The sequence below is a fragment of the Aquarana catesbeiana genome, linkage group LG04, assembly GCF_042186555.1.
Source record: "Aquarana catesbeiana isolate 2022-GZ linkage group LG04, ASM4218655v1, whole genome shotgun sequence".
NCBI lineage: Eukaryota > Metazoa > Chordata > Amphibia > Anura > Ranidae > Aquarana > Aquarana catesbeiana.
The window spans coordinates 36511387-36525416 of NC_133327.1; the positions used below are offsets into that span (position 1 = coordinate 36511387).

The window sequence follows — 14030 nt, forward strand, 5'->3', positions numbered from 1 at the left end:
TGCTAGAAAATTACTTAGAACCCCCAAACATTATATATATATATATTTTTAGCAGAGACCCTAGAGAATAAAATTGTGGTTGTTGCAATATTTTATGTCACACTGTATTTGCGTAGCGGGCTTTCAGATGCGCTGTTTTTGGAAAAAACTCTTTAATGAATTTAAAAAAAAACTAACCAGTAAAGTTAGACCAATTTTCTTTGTATAATGTGAAAGATGTTAAGCCGCGAGAATCGTGATCTTTATTCTAAGCAAAAATAATTGTAATTCCCATTTTGCCCCGAATTGTGCAACTAGTGACCAGAGAGCTGGCCCATAGAATCTATATATATATATATATATATATATGCCTAAAGGCATAAAATTGATAAGGTCTACGACTGCCATCTTGGACATGACTGTCTGATTAAAGTGACAATTTGTAGGATTCCCATCATATAATAATGTTTGAGGTTCACTGAACAGCCTCTCTTTTTTCCAATGACTGGACACAAAGACTGATTGTAGGAGCTCCCACACAGCAGAGAACCGAATAATGCCGTGATGACATCAGTAGCGTTCTCTGCATCAATATACTGTGAGTGCAGAACAGTGATCAGGAGACAAAGCACTTAATGTCTTTCTTTAATTGGCCACAAGATGTCCTCAGTCTTCTTGGTTGAATGAGTATCATGGAGACTGAGGACATCTTTTGGCCAAAATGAGGTACTGCATGGGACAGCTTCCAATTAAGCTGAGTATTGCAGCTGGAGCAGCGTTTCTTTTTTAAACACCAGGGGGACATTTAGACTTTAACATATAGTTAAAACATATGACTTTAAAGTACAGCTGTTCTTTAAATAAGTGAAAGCACAGCCCCACTGCAATGGATAATTTTTTATTTTCCCAGAGTTAGGCTTTAACAAATAAGATACTGATGGACATCCATATGCCTTTCGTTTATCTGCCTATATATATGTGTATTCATAAATTGGATTTGTTATATTGTAGGTATATGTTGGTGTGTCTAATTGCAATGATTTGTGTTTCCTCTGCAGGAATTTCTGCTGTCTGGTGACGAGAAGCTTCTATATGCAGAAATGTAAGACTCTGCCTCTTTATTATATATACGTGTTTGTTTTTATTGGTGGTAATGGTGACTGTGGTCTTTGTACTTTCCCATTTCATGGGGTGCTTCTGTATTTTCTGTGTCTAAAGCTAAATTGTAATTTGCTATGTAACCATAAGCTGATTAAACAGTACACACAACCACTTCATTCATAAAGTTTAAAGTGGAGGGCCACCCTGAAAAAAAAAATTCACCAAAAATCCTAAAAAAAATTACAAAAAAACATTGGAAAAAAAAAAATAATTTTTTTAAACTTACCTAAACCCTTATTGCTAGGCAGTCTTCCTAATCCGCCTCTTCCTTTTCCGAGGCCCGTTGTCTTCTGGGAACTGTGTGTGTTCCCAGAACACCACGGGGCCATTCATAGAGCGCTGCCCGCAAGGCTCCACTGCCTGTTTCCTATACCTAGGATGGCGGTGCCGGGACCCGAGAGCCGAGGGACGGGTCGGCCTTGGGCGGCCGACATCACAGGCACCCAGGACAGGTAAGTACTTATTTAAAGTCAGCAGCTACAGGGTTTGTAGCTGCTGACTTTTAATTATTTTTTTCTTTACGTCCGGAATCCCGCTTTAAAGTGACACTAAACTCTGGTTTAAAAAATATTTTTTATTCAAGTACTGTATGTATTTTTTACTCAAAAAGTAACTTTTATTGCCTCCTTTAACCACTTCAGCCCCGGAAGGATTTGCCCCCTTAATGACCAGGCCATTTTTTGCGATACGGCACTGCGACATTTTAACTGACAATTGCGCGGTCATGCGACATTGTACCCAAACAAAATTGATGTCCTTTTTTACCCAGGAATAGAGCTTTCTTTTGGTGGTATTTGAACACCTCTGCGTTTTTTATTTTTTGCGCTATAAACAAAAAAAGACCAACAATTTAAAAAAAACAAAACTTTTTTTTTTTTTTTTTTTTTTTACTTTAAGCTATAATATATATATATATATATATATATATATATATATATATATATATATATATATAAAAAGTATTCATCAGTTTAGGCTGATATATATTCTTCTACATATTTTTGGTAAAAAAAATTGCAGTAGGCGTATATTGATTGGTTTGCACAAAAGTTATTGCGTCTACAAACCATGGGATAGATTTAGGGACTTTTTTTATTTAAACTAAACCTTTTTTCTGAGATTTGTTGGTTTCAAGTTAAAATCTTTTTTTTTGTTTGCTAGAAAATTACTTAGAACCCCCAAACATTATATACATTTTTTTTAGTAGAGACCCTAGGGAATAAAATGGTGGTTGTTGCAATATTTTATGTCACACTGTATTTGCGCAGCAGTCTTCCAAATACAATTTTTTTGGAAAAAATGACTTTAATAAATTAAAAAAAAAAAAAACTAACCAGTAAAGTTAGCCCAATTTTTTTTGTATAATGTGAAAGATTTTACGTCGCGAGAATCGTGAGACAATCATGATCTTTTTATTCTAAGCAAAAAAATTGTGATTCCTCATTTTGGCCAGAATCTTGCAGCTCTAGCTGGTCGGCTAGAGGTCAAACTTCTAAATTCTTTTGTTTGATGCTGTGATCTGACTTCCTGTTAGAGGGTGGCTGTGTTCCTTCACCATAATCCCACTATACATAGGAACATAGCCACCCTCTGTTTTGTTAAGATGGACTATGGGATTTTTAGTGTATACAAATACTTTGTTATCCAATGATTTGAGGATTGCATACCCACCTGTGTTATTGAATACACCTATAAAGCTTGTTTTGATTTTTCTGCACCACCATTTCATGTGAAGGCAATATATAAAATCTAAAAAAATCATCAAAAAAGAAACCATTCTCCAGTAACAATCTGAAACTAAATCAGAGAGGAGCACAGAAGAGGGTTTTCTGACTAATGAAGGTAGTAGCATGCATCTGGTGTTGTGTGTTATTACACGGAAGACCATTGACTTTTAAACTAATTAAGGTGCGCTTTAAGCCAAAGGATCAGCATATAGCCAGGTAATTAGCATATTCTGATGGCGGTCAGCGACGGTGTCTTTTATAAGGGACTTACTTTAACTAGGTTGGGAAAAGACTTATTTTAAAAGCAGTGAGATGCAGCCATATCGCTGATTTAAAAAATAAAATAAAGCTGCACATTTATAAGGTACAACGATTTGGAGAGTTCTGGTCCATCCCAGTTGACTGTAACTATTTTCTAAACCATATTTTAGTGGTTTAAATGGGGACCTCATGAATTGCACATTGACCCTGCAAGTGCCAATCATTTTCCACTTGGAAAGCTGCTTCTTCAGGCATTTAAAGCGGGGTTCCACCCAAATTTTGAACATTATCTCTATGCATTCTCTTCCTTGCCTAGATGCTGACATGCTGTGTAAAAAAATTTAAATTGCTGCAATTACCTTTTTTTTTCTAATCTTCTTAGCACTTCCTGGTTTTCCTCCCATGAGAGTAGGCGTGTTTCTAGCCTCTCCCAGACCTCCCACAGTCCCCTGGGAGCTAGTCCCAGGCTTCCCAGCATGCATTGTGCAACAGCGTCATCACAACATCTCAGTGAATGCTGGGAGCACAGCATTCACCGCATCCAGGAAATACATGCTTGTGGGCTTCAAATGCCCACAATGAAGATGGAAACCGCCTTCAGTGAATTTTATAAGTTATTCTTTACAACGAAATCGGACACAGGCGGACTTATTACACTGAACATGTGAGTAGATAATCATGAGAAGAAAAGTTTGTGAATGAACTCCAAAAAAAAAAAACGATAGATAGGTGGACCCCCGCTTTAAGCATTTTTTTTCCTTTACCTGTAAACTCCCTTCCATGTTTGCCTATGTGGTAGATTTACTAAAGGCAAATGGACTGTGCACTTTGCACTCTGCAAGAGCACTTGCTCCAGAGCTTAGTAAATGAGCAGAAGCTCTGCTGACTTCCATCGTCCAATCATGTGCAAGCAAAAATGCTGTTTTTTTATTTATTTTTTATTTTCCTTGCATGTGATTGGGTAGTCTTTGAATAGGGAATCTTTACCTCATTTAATAAGCTCTGGAGCAACTGCAATTGCAGAGTCTATTTGCCTTTAGTAAATCAACCCCAATGCGTCCATGCACACTATAGACAATTTCAGAAGTTTAGAGGCAGAAGAGTTTACAGGCAGAAAGAACACCTATCACTTATGCATTCAGGAGAGGAGCTTTTGAGTAGAAAAAAAAGGCTGACACGCCTAAACACGGGTAAATGCGTCTAAATGCACATTAGCGTTAGGTGCTTTTAGCTCTTGAGCATTTTGCTTTTTTCATTTCAGTGGCCAGAATTAGTTAATACTCTGGCCAATGAAATGAATAAACGCCCAAGCACTTGACATGCCTAAACGCTCCAAAACGCACTTGAAAACATGGAGCTTAGAAGCGTTTTTGCAGCTGCTTTTCTCCTGCCAGGAGAAAAGCATTTAGAAGAGCCCCAGTTTGCCTGAGGCCTTAAAATCAACTTTTGTGGAACGGGGCGAACAGTGACTGCATCCTGTCAGATTGAGACAGGTACATGTATTTATCAGAGGCGTAGTGGGGGGTGGCACTGAGGTAGGAGTATCTATACCATGTATACTCAGCACAGATTCAATCACAAAGCACTGTGCACTTGGTTTCTATGATGCTGTCGGATTTGCAGCGCCCTAGCAACAAAGTACGTATGCCTGGCCCCATTTGGCTGCCAGCTCCCTATCATTACTCAGATATAGCCATTGCCATGTTTGGGTAAGGATGTCAGCAAGCACCCTGCCCCTTTGTTTACTTTTAGCTGTAGGCCAAAGAATCTCCTGGATACAGCTGAACAGAGCTGGGGATAAGTCATCAGGTGCTAGGAAGTTGGCGGCCTCCAGCATCCCGGCAACCACTAGCCCTGTGTAGGAAGCTGTCACATTCACATACCACCACCTCTCTGTACTCCAATTTGGAGTTGGTCTTAATTACTGCTATGTAAATCAAACCACCCAGGCCAAAGAATCATTTAAACCATACAAATAATATGATAGCAGCTGCCGTTCAAATTAAATAAATTGTATGTAAAAGTGCACAGCCTATTGTACAAACAGTGTTTGCCAATCCCCAAAAATTATTAAATATAAGTATTGGAAATGAAAAGGATAATCATAAATAAATGTAAACCATGTGACCAAGAAAAATTTGATAATGTGAATGGTGAATAAGTAAATAATTCCACGCCACAAAGTGTAATTAATAAATATTAAATAGTGCAGCTACACCCTAAAACAAAAATGAATAAAATCATTGATGCATAAATGTGAGAAAAAAAGAGGGGTAGGGGAGCGCTAGAAAAATGTATATGAATGAAAAAACTAATACATCAAAGTTGTTCAGTGTAAACTGACAGATAAATTCAAATAATAAATAACAGCCTGCCTAAGTGGAGAAGAATTTTGAATATACAAAAACATAAACCTGAAAACAGGAAATATATAAATGTGTTCAATAGTGATCTTAACATATAATAACCAAAAAGAAATATTCAATATATCAAATAAGCAATAAAAGTAAAGAGTCCATCAAAAAACTCAAAGGTTGATTGTGATGAAATCCTGGTGTGAATCTTGATATCAACAAACGTGAGCAGCAAAATCCCTTCACCATCACTGAAAACAACACACCAATGTGTTCATGGGAATAGGTGTACGCTTACCAGATGGAGTTGACCAATTTAGTTAAAAAAAGGTCAAATAGGCTTTAGCAAGATAATGCTTGCTGCAATGGAGAGAAATAAACCAAAATCTTGTCCTCACATCACAGGGTCTCACGCATGGGATATAAAATAGATGGAGAGGAACCGAACATAGTGTAACACCGTTTATTAAAAATACAAATAAAAACAAACATAGCCAAATGGCTACTCACATAAAAGGTGCCATCGCCCGGCACTGAGGCTGGGAAGCGTATCTGTTAGAGTGAGGAAATCGGCTCTATGGGGAAGGATTCTCAGATGGTCGCGGCAACGGCGTGCGTTCCAACCTTGACGGACAAACGAACCACGGAAGCCGGATGTGATGTAATTTGCGTGACCAAGTACCGCCTCGACGTACGTTTCGTTAAACACGTCTTCAGGAAGCGTACTTTGGTCACTTAGGAGATAGTTTAAATAATGTTAAATTTGCATAAGGGGAGGGGTTGAATGCTTCACAGCCTCAGTGCCTTATTCAGAACACCGCACAACCGTCTCCAGCAACATCCGCAATCACAGCGGTTCAATAAACTTCCACAACGAGTTAGTATACCTTTGAAAAATCTGGTATTAATAGGAAATATAATTCAAAGGGACACCATAATTGAGATGGCATATTTATCCCGCTCTTGGCTATTGAAAATAAACAACTAATGAAAATTAATATAAAATATAAACCTAAATGATGACATTCTCATAATTAAAATTAGTTAAAAAAATTGATGACAGATACCCAACAGTTGCATGAATAAAAACAAATTAGATAATGGAAATAAGTGTGTGTAAACCCTCAAAAAAACAGCATCCGAAATTTGGTACCGATTAGATTGGATCGATAATTCAGAGGAGAAATTGGTCTTAAAAAGATTGAACAAAGAAAACTTAATCATTGGTCAAAAAACAATTTATGTCCAGTTCGATATTAAAGCCGTGTGGCTGCATCGTTTGTAAACGGTACAGCCACTGGGTCTCATTTTGGGAAACAGCCTGTTTGAGATCGGTGCCTCTCCAATTGGGGGCAATCTTATCTATACCGTAAAAAGTGAGTAAGCGAGGGTCCCTATTGTGGACCATACGAAAGTGGCGTGATACGCTGTGATTCAAAAAACCTTTGGAAATGTTAGCTACATGTTCATTGATACGAACCCTCAATTTGCAGGTAGTGAGCCCCACATATTGGATTGAACATGGGCACTCCAGCACATATGTGACATAGCTGGAATTACAAGTAATCAGGGGTTTTATAGAGAATTCTTGTTGGGTGACTTTGGAATGAAATTTAGAAATCTTTTTCCATACTCGGTTGGTGGTACGACAAGCTTTGCATCTAGTGCAGTAATGGAAACCCGATCCGTCCAGAAAAGTAGAGGGTTTCTTAGGAGGATCGGGTACGTTGGGGGCTATTATGTTCCTAAGTACCGGTGCCCGTCTATAGATAAACTTCGGTCTGGGGGGGAGTATATTCTGTAGGTCTCTATCTTTACAAAGTATAGGCCAGTATTTTTGGAATATTTTTTCCACTCCCTTGTATTGACGATGAAAACCTGATATAAAGGAGATGTCTCCCAAAAAGGGAGCTTTGTCCTTAGAAACTAGAAGGGAGTCCCTATTCATAGCCGAAACTTGGTTTTTGGTCTTAATAAGATTTTTTAGAGGGTAGCCCTTCTCATGAAACCTATTGGTGAGGATCTCGGATTGTGTATGGTAGTCAGTAATGTCATCACAATTTCTCCTGATGCGCATATACTGCCCCTTCGGGACTGCTCCTAATCATTGTGGGTGGTGACAGCTATTGACTGGTACAAATCCATTGCGGTCAGTAGCCTTGAAAAAAGTTTTAGAGACCAACCTATCCCCTCGTTTGGTTAAAGTAAGATCTAGATAATTAATAGTGCCCCAACTGGATTCAGCAGTGAACTTAAGTCCATAGGAGTTGTTGTTCAGACCCGAAAGGAATTTTTGGAAATCAAACATAGTGCCCTCCCACAAAAGAATGACGTCGTCAATGTACCTTTTGTAGTACTTTAACGATTTATTAGGTTGGTAATAGATGGTTTCCTGTTCCCATTTATTGAGCACTATATTTGCTACACTGGGGGCATACCTAGCCCCCATAGCAACTCCTTTTACTTGATTGAAAAACTGGTGAAGTGCCCAGAAATAGTTATTCCCCATAGCCAACCTAAGTCCTTCAACCAGAAATTCTATTTGCAACAATTTGAGTTTTGATTGGTCCATGAGTGCTAGTTTCACTGCTACCAGAGCATCTTGTTGTTTAATATTGGTATAGAGTGATTCTATATCAATAGTCACTAAAAGAGTGTTAGCAGATATTGTAATACCTTGTAGGGATTGAATCAGGGCTCGGCTATCCTTCAAATATGATCGTCCACAGATAACCAATGGCTGTAGGTAAATGTCCAAATACTCTCCTACACGGGAATATAGAGACCCTATCCCACTTAATATGGGTCGGCCAGGAGGTTTTTCTTTGCATTTATGTATCTTAGGTAATATATACAAAACTGGAATACGTGGAGCTCGGGGAATAAGATAATGGGCTTCCTTTTTATTGAGAATATTTAACTGTAGACCCTTGTTTACCCAACAAGAGAGCTGTGCTATATATTGTGGTGTGGGGTCTGACAACAAGGGTTTATAGGTGGTGGTATCTTGTAATAATCTTTGCATCTCCAAATTATAATTCTCTTTGCTGAGGACTACTACTCCTCCCCCTTTATCCGCTGGTCGGACCACTATTTGTTTATTATCTTCTAATTTTTTTAATACCTTCACGGATAGACTGATTGGTACTAAGTTTTGGGATATTTAATGATCTTACTTCCTCTTGAACCATATTTTTGAACACTTCTATATGGTGATGTGTACTTTTCTTAGGATTGAATACTGAATTATTCTTGAGTCCACTGTGCAAATAGGTGGTCTCAATCCCATTGGGAGGGGAAGGGGTATTTAGTTGTGAAGAAAAATGTTTTTTAATATTCAGTTTCCTGATAAATTTCTCTATATCAACAAATACATCAAACTTGTTGATATTTTTGCTAGGTGCAAATTTTAACCCTTGCGATAATACTAGTAATTCTTCCTCTGAAAGATCTACTCCAGATAAATTGAAAATCCCTGTATTTAATTGTCCCGTTTTCTTTTTCTTTCTCCTTCTCCCTCTACTACCTCTTTTTCTGTAGATTCTTTGGAATATTGGGGTGTAGTGGGTGGGATCCTGTAGGGTCCTTTCCATTCCCTCCATTCCCCCCCTGGTTGATGATAATTGTATGAATTATAGGGTCGACCTCGATGGTTACCTCTATAATTTCCTCTAGGTTGATAATAATTAGGTTCTGGATTATGATATTGATAATCATAATCAGATGGTCTATTAGACAGAGGTGCAAATCTGTTATGTGTAGGTACCACATAAGGTGCTGGATAAGGATAATTATTGTGATTCTGTGGGGGGTAATTTCTACCCCTCTGAGGGGGATTATTTTTAGGGTGAGAGACTGCTTTATTAGGAGTTCTCACTGAAGTGTGAGGAGTCGCCCTCTTGTTGAAATCTTTGGTTAATTGACTAACCGCATTATGCATCTCCAGGTCACGCTCAGCTGGGGGTGCATTGGGATTGTTTGGGATTAAATCAGTTTGCCACTTGTACACCTGATTCTGTTCAAAATCCTTAATATCTCTCTGGTATTTCTTAAGTTTCTTCTGCTGAATGTCAGTATCATATTTGGACAAATGGGTATGCAACTGTTGGGCTTTATCTAAAAACTCCTTGGTTCCTTGGAATGGCTCCATTTTTTCTTTAAGCTCAGAAATTTTGGCTTCAAGGATGCGTCCCTTGGCTTGACGCCTCCTAACCATCATTTGCATGAGTTTTTGTTCGCAAGCATTGAAAAACTGGAACCATTCGTCTAAAAGGGTTGGATCCTCAACTCCATCATTGGGGTTAATATCCCACCGTAGTCTCCTGGGGGTGAGGTTTTTTTCTATATATAAATCAAAAGAGGCTATGTCCCACCACAGCCTAACTTGTTTCTCCATATCTGATTGTAATTGTTTAAAACCTATTTCAAGATCTAGATTAGGGCTGGGTGCTTTTTGAAAGATGTCTTCAATGTTAATCTGGCGTCCTTTCATAAAATTAAAGACATCCATGGCTGCGTGAATAAAAATCCCAAAAAAATAATAGAAAATATTTTTCCTTTTTTGGAACCAAACCAGTGAATAAGTAAATAATTCCGCGCCACAAAGTGTAATTAATAAATATTAAATGTGAATGGTAACTACTAAAAAACTATAAACTGTGAAACATGATTATGAAAAAGTCCAAGTATGAAAAACAAAGTTCCAAACAAGATCCTGGATGATTCAAATGAAGAGAAATCTTCCTGCATGGATGGTGCAAACAAGTAATATGTAGATATCCACTCACTAAATGTTGTAGATCCTACTACCATACGGCAGAAAGGATCATAAGTGCTTGTGGGGTCTCCCCGACCTCCAAGGGTCTTTAAATGACCCTTGGATGACACGTTTCATCATCTAACGAGATGTCATCAGAAGCTTCTGATGATGTCATGTTAGATGGCGAAATGTGTAAGAATGGAACACATGTTGAGCTACGTCACGTCCTGGTGGAACGCACGCTGACTCTACTGTGGGTCTTGCGGCTTCCATTGCGTCTGTCATTTGCGGTGATTCGCAAAGGAGGATACATTGTTTTATTGTTTTACTTGCATTTGTAGCCATTGAGGCTTTTGATAAAATACCCTACGGTATCACACTACGAGGAGTCCATCGTATGATCTTTTCTTATGATCCTTTCTGCTGTATGGTAGTAGGATCTACAACATCTGGTGAGTGGATATCTACATATTACTTGTTTGCACCATCCATGCAGGAAGATTTCTCCTAATTACTACTGCTGGTAGTTCTTTGAGAAACTATCACAGCCATAGTGACAGATTCTAAAAGTGGTGTTAATAAGAGCTACCTGAATGTGGCACATGTGACGGTACTGGTACCGAAACTGGTGCAAAGCTGTGAAGGCTGTGTTAAAGAGGCTATACCACCAGAAAGGTGACATTATTACTTTATTGCATTCCCCTGAATGACATTTTGCGCCGATAACTTGACTTATAACATTTAGCAAAAAATAACCAGATTTATTTGTGAATTTTTTTCGGCTTGGGTTTGAACTCTATATTTCCATACATGTTGCAATAGGATCTCATTATAGATTCTATTTGCCAGTGAAAAGAATTGAATGAATAGTCCACCTTTTCTTGGTTGATTTATGGGAATCTGAGTTGAAGAAATTCCATTTAAACATGGCGGAAGATCTGATTGTTTTCTATCAGATTACTAGATAGTGTTCATGTTTTCTTTCTATGTAATTTGAATCTTCCTTTCAATGTATAAAATCCTCTTCATTCCATAGAACTGAGCATTTGCAGGTCAGTCATTTCTTTTTTTGTTGGTATTAGCACTCAAATGGTTGAAGTTGCCTACATGTTGCTACATGGTGCCCAACATTGCTACATTTTGGGCCAGCTTTCAAGATTGCTTTTTTATATTTTCTAAGTACCTGTATTTATCTTTAGGACCTTTGTCAGAGTTTGCCACTTCATTTAGAAAGTTTAGAGAGGGGGAGACAGAAGTTACTTGAAGTCCAACAGTTGCTGCCCATGGATTGCCTGACCTAGAAGCTTGGAGACAGTGAGTGAGGTTGGACAGTTGATGGTCAGCAGGTGATGTTTGACTCTGATTACGCACTTTCCACATTTTTCTACTTTTAATTGTTAGGTTTAGGAGGTAATTTCAGGCATGGAGTTATGAGAGGTTTAGGACACTGGTAGCGTATTTACCTCTTCATGTTTATAAATGTAACAGTTTCCTTTTTATGGCCTATCTTGGCTTTCTCCCAGATGGAATTTTGTTATCTGCCCCACTGTTTGAGTCCAAATGTACAGTGACAAAAAGGTTGTATATAAAATGGAGATAATGCTCTAAATATACCATGTATGTTTGTCATTGTAGGCATAGTAGTACTTTCATAGAGCAGATTTTTGCAATGTATGGACATCTGCTACAATGATTTCCACCTAGGGTGGTAATTGCTGATGTCATATCTATTCTTGGAAGCTTCTGTAGATTCTTAGAACACCTCTTTCGCAGCTCTGTATGATTCAGGTCACGACTCCTCTCCTTCTTTGTAGCTTCATATAATGACTTAGCACAGGGATCTCTCGTGTTACATTTTTCATGTTTACATAGGCTGAAAATGTGACCATCTAATCCAGGGGTCTCCAAACTTTCTAAGCAAGGGGCCAGTTTTTTGTCCTTCAGACTTTAGGGGTACCGGACTGTGGCCAGCAGCACTGAAAATTTTCCTGGCAAAAGTGGGCGTAAACATCTCCATTATTGGTTTTAGTGGGAGGAATAGTGCCCCATCGATGGCATCATTAGAGGGAATGGTGCCCCATTGTTGGTGTCAGTGGGAGAAATGGTGCCCAGTCCTTGGTGTCAGTTGGCAGAATAGTGTCTCATATCAGTGGGAGAGATGGTGCCTCAAGGGCCGGAAAAAGTCAAGCAAAGGCCCACATCCGGCCCCAGGGCCTCAGTTTGGAGACCACTGATCTAGTCCAACAAAATTTTTGAAAAAACCCAATATTTTTTACTTTGCTGCTATAAAACACATCCAATGATGTAAAAAATTTTTTTTAAAAATCTAATTTCTTCATTATTTGGGTCAATATGTATTCTGCTACTTGTTTTTGGTAAAAAAAAATCCCAATAAGCGTAAATTGATTGGTATGCGCAAAAGTTATAGCGTCTACAAACCATGGGATATTTTTTATGGCATTTTAAATAATTCATTAATACATTTTTACCAGTAATGACGGCGATCAGCGACTTATAGCGAGACTGAAATTGTGGTGGATAAATCAGACACTAAGTGACACTTTTTTGGAGACCAGTGACACTAATGCAGTGATCAGTGCTAAAAAATATGCGCTGTCACTGTACTAGTGACACTGGCAAGGAAGAGGTTAACATCATGGGCAATGAAAGGGTTAAATGTGACCCTAGGTAGTGCTTTCTAACTGTGTGGGGGAGGTGCTTTAACTGTGAGAAGACAGAGATCCGTGTTCCTGCCTGGCAGAAACACAGGATCTCTGTCTTCTCTTTTCACAGAATGGCGATCTGCCTTGTTTATATAGGCGATTGGTTTACATACAATATTTGTACTCCCACTTATGCCCCGTACACACGGTCGGATTTTCCGATGGAAAATGTCCGATCGGAGCGTGTTGTCAGAAATTCCGACCTTGTGTGGGCTCCATCGGACATTTTCCATCGGATTTTCCGACACACAAAGTTTGAGAGCAGGATATAAAATTTTACGACAACAAAATCCGTTGTCGGAAATTCCGATCGTGTGTACACAAATCCGACAGCCAAAGTGCCACGCATGCTCAGAATAAATAAAGAGATGAAAGCTATTGGCCACTGCCCCGTTTATAGTCCCGACGTATGTGTTTTACGTCACCGCGTTCAGAATGATCGGATTTTCCGACAACTTTGTGTGACCGTGTGTATGCAAGACAAATTTGAGCCAACATCCGTCGGAAAAAATCCTAGGATTTTGTTGTCGGAATGTCCGAACAAAGTCCGACCGTGTGTACGGGGCATAAGTGTTTTTTTGCCTTGTGGTCACAGACCACATTTTTCATGTCTTTTGTATGTATGTTTTATACTGTTAGTTTATTTTAAATAGTTTTTTGATACTAATAAATACAATATATTTAATACTATTATTCCTGACCTTTGCACATTTCTTGAGCCTAGGGGAGATTTTTTTCTCTGCCATGTTTATATAGGTAGACCGCAGTTCTGCCTCCCTCGGGAGAGATTGGCGGGTCCCGGCAGACATGGGGTCCGCCGGACCCGCAGATTGGCTCCCACTGTGTATAATCACAGTGGGAGCTGATCGCCAGCGGTGCATCTGCATGCTACAGAACCGGAAGCGCGAAATCACGTCCCTTTACGTGATTTTGGCCAGAAGAGCCGCCGCCAAGCAGTATATATATGTGGGGCGGTTCGGCAAGAGGTTAAACACATTCAAGTTGATTTACTAAAACTGACAAGTGCAAAATCTGGTGCAGCTCTGCATAGAAACCAATCAGCTTC

The 14030-nt window shown here is 38.9% G+C and overlaps 1 protein-coding gene across 3 annotated transcripts in view; it reads left to right on the forward strand.

The window, feature by feature from the left end:
• MAPRE3 (microtubule associated protein RP/EB family member 3) overlaps window positions 1-14030 on the forward strand; it is a 169563-nt gene that overhangs the window by 58447 nt on the left and 97086 nt on the right. For all 3 annotated transcript variants that reach the window (XM_073625050.1, XM_073625048.1, XM_073625051.1), the window contains exon 2: window positions 1038-1081. The gene's annotated coding sequence lies outside the window, so the exon portion shown is untranslated. The remainder of the gene's footprint in view (window positions 1-1037; window positions 1082-14030) is intronic.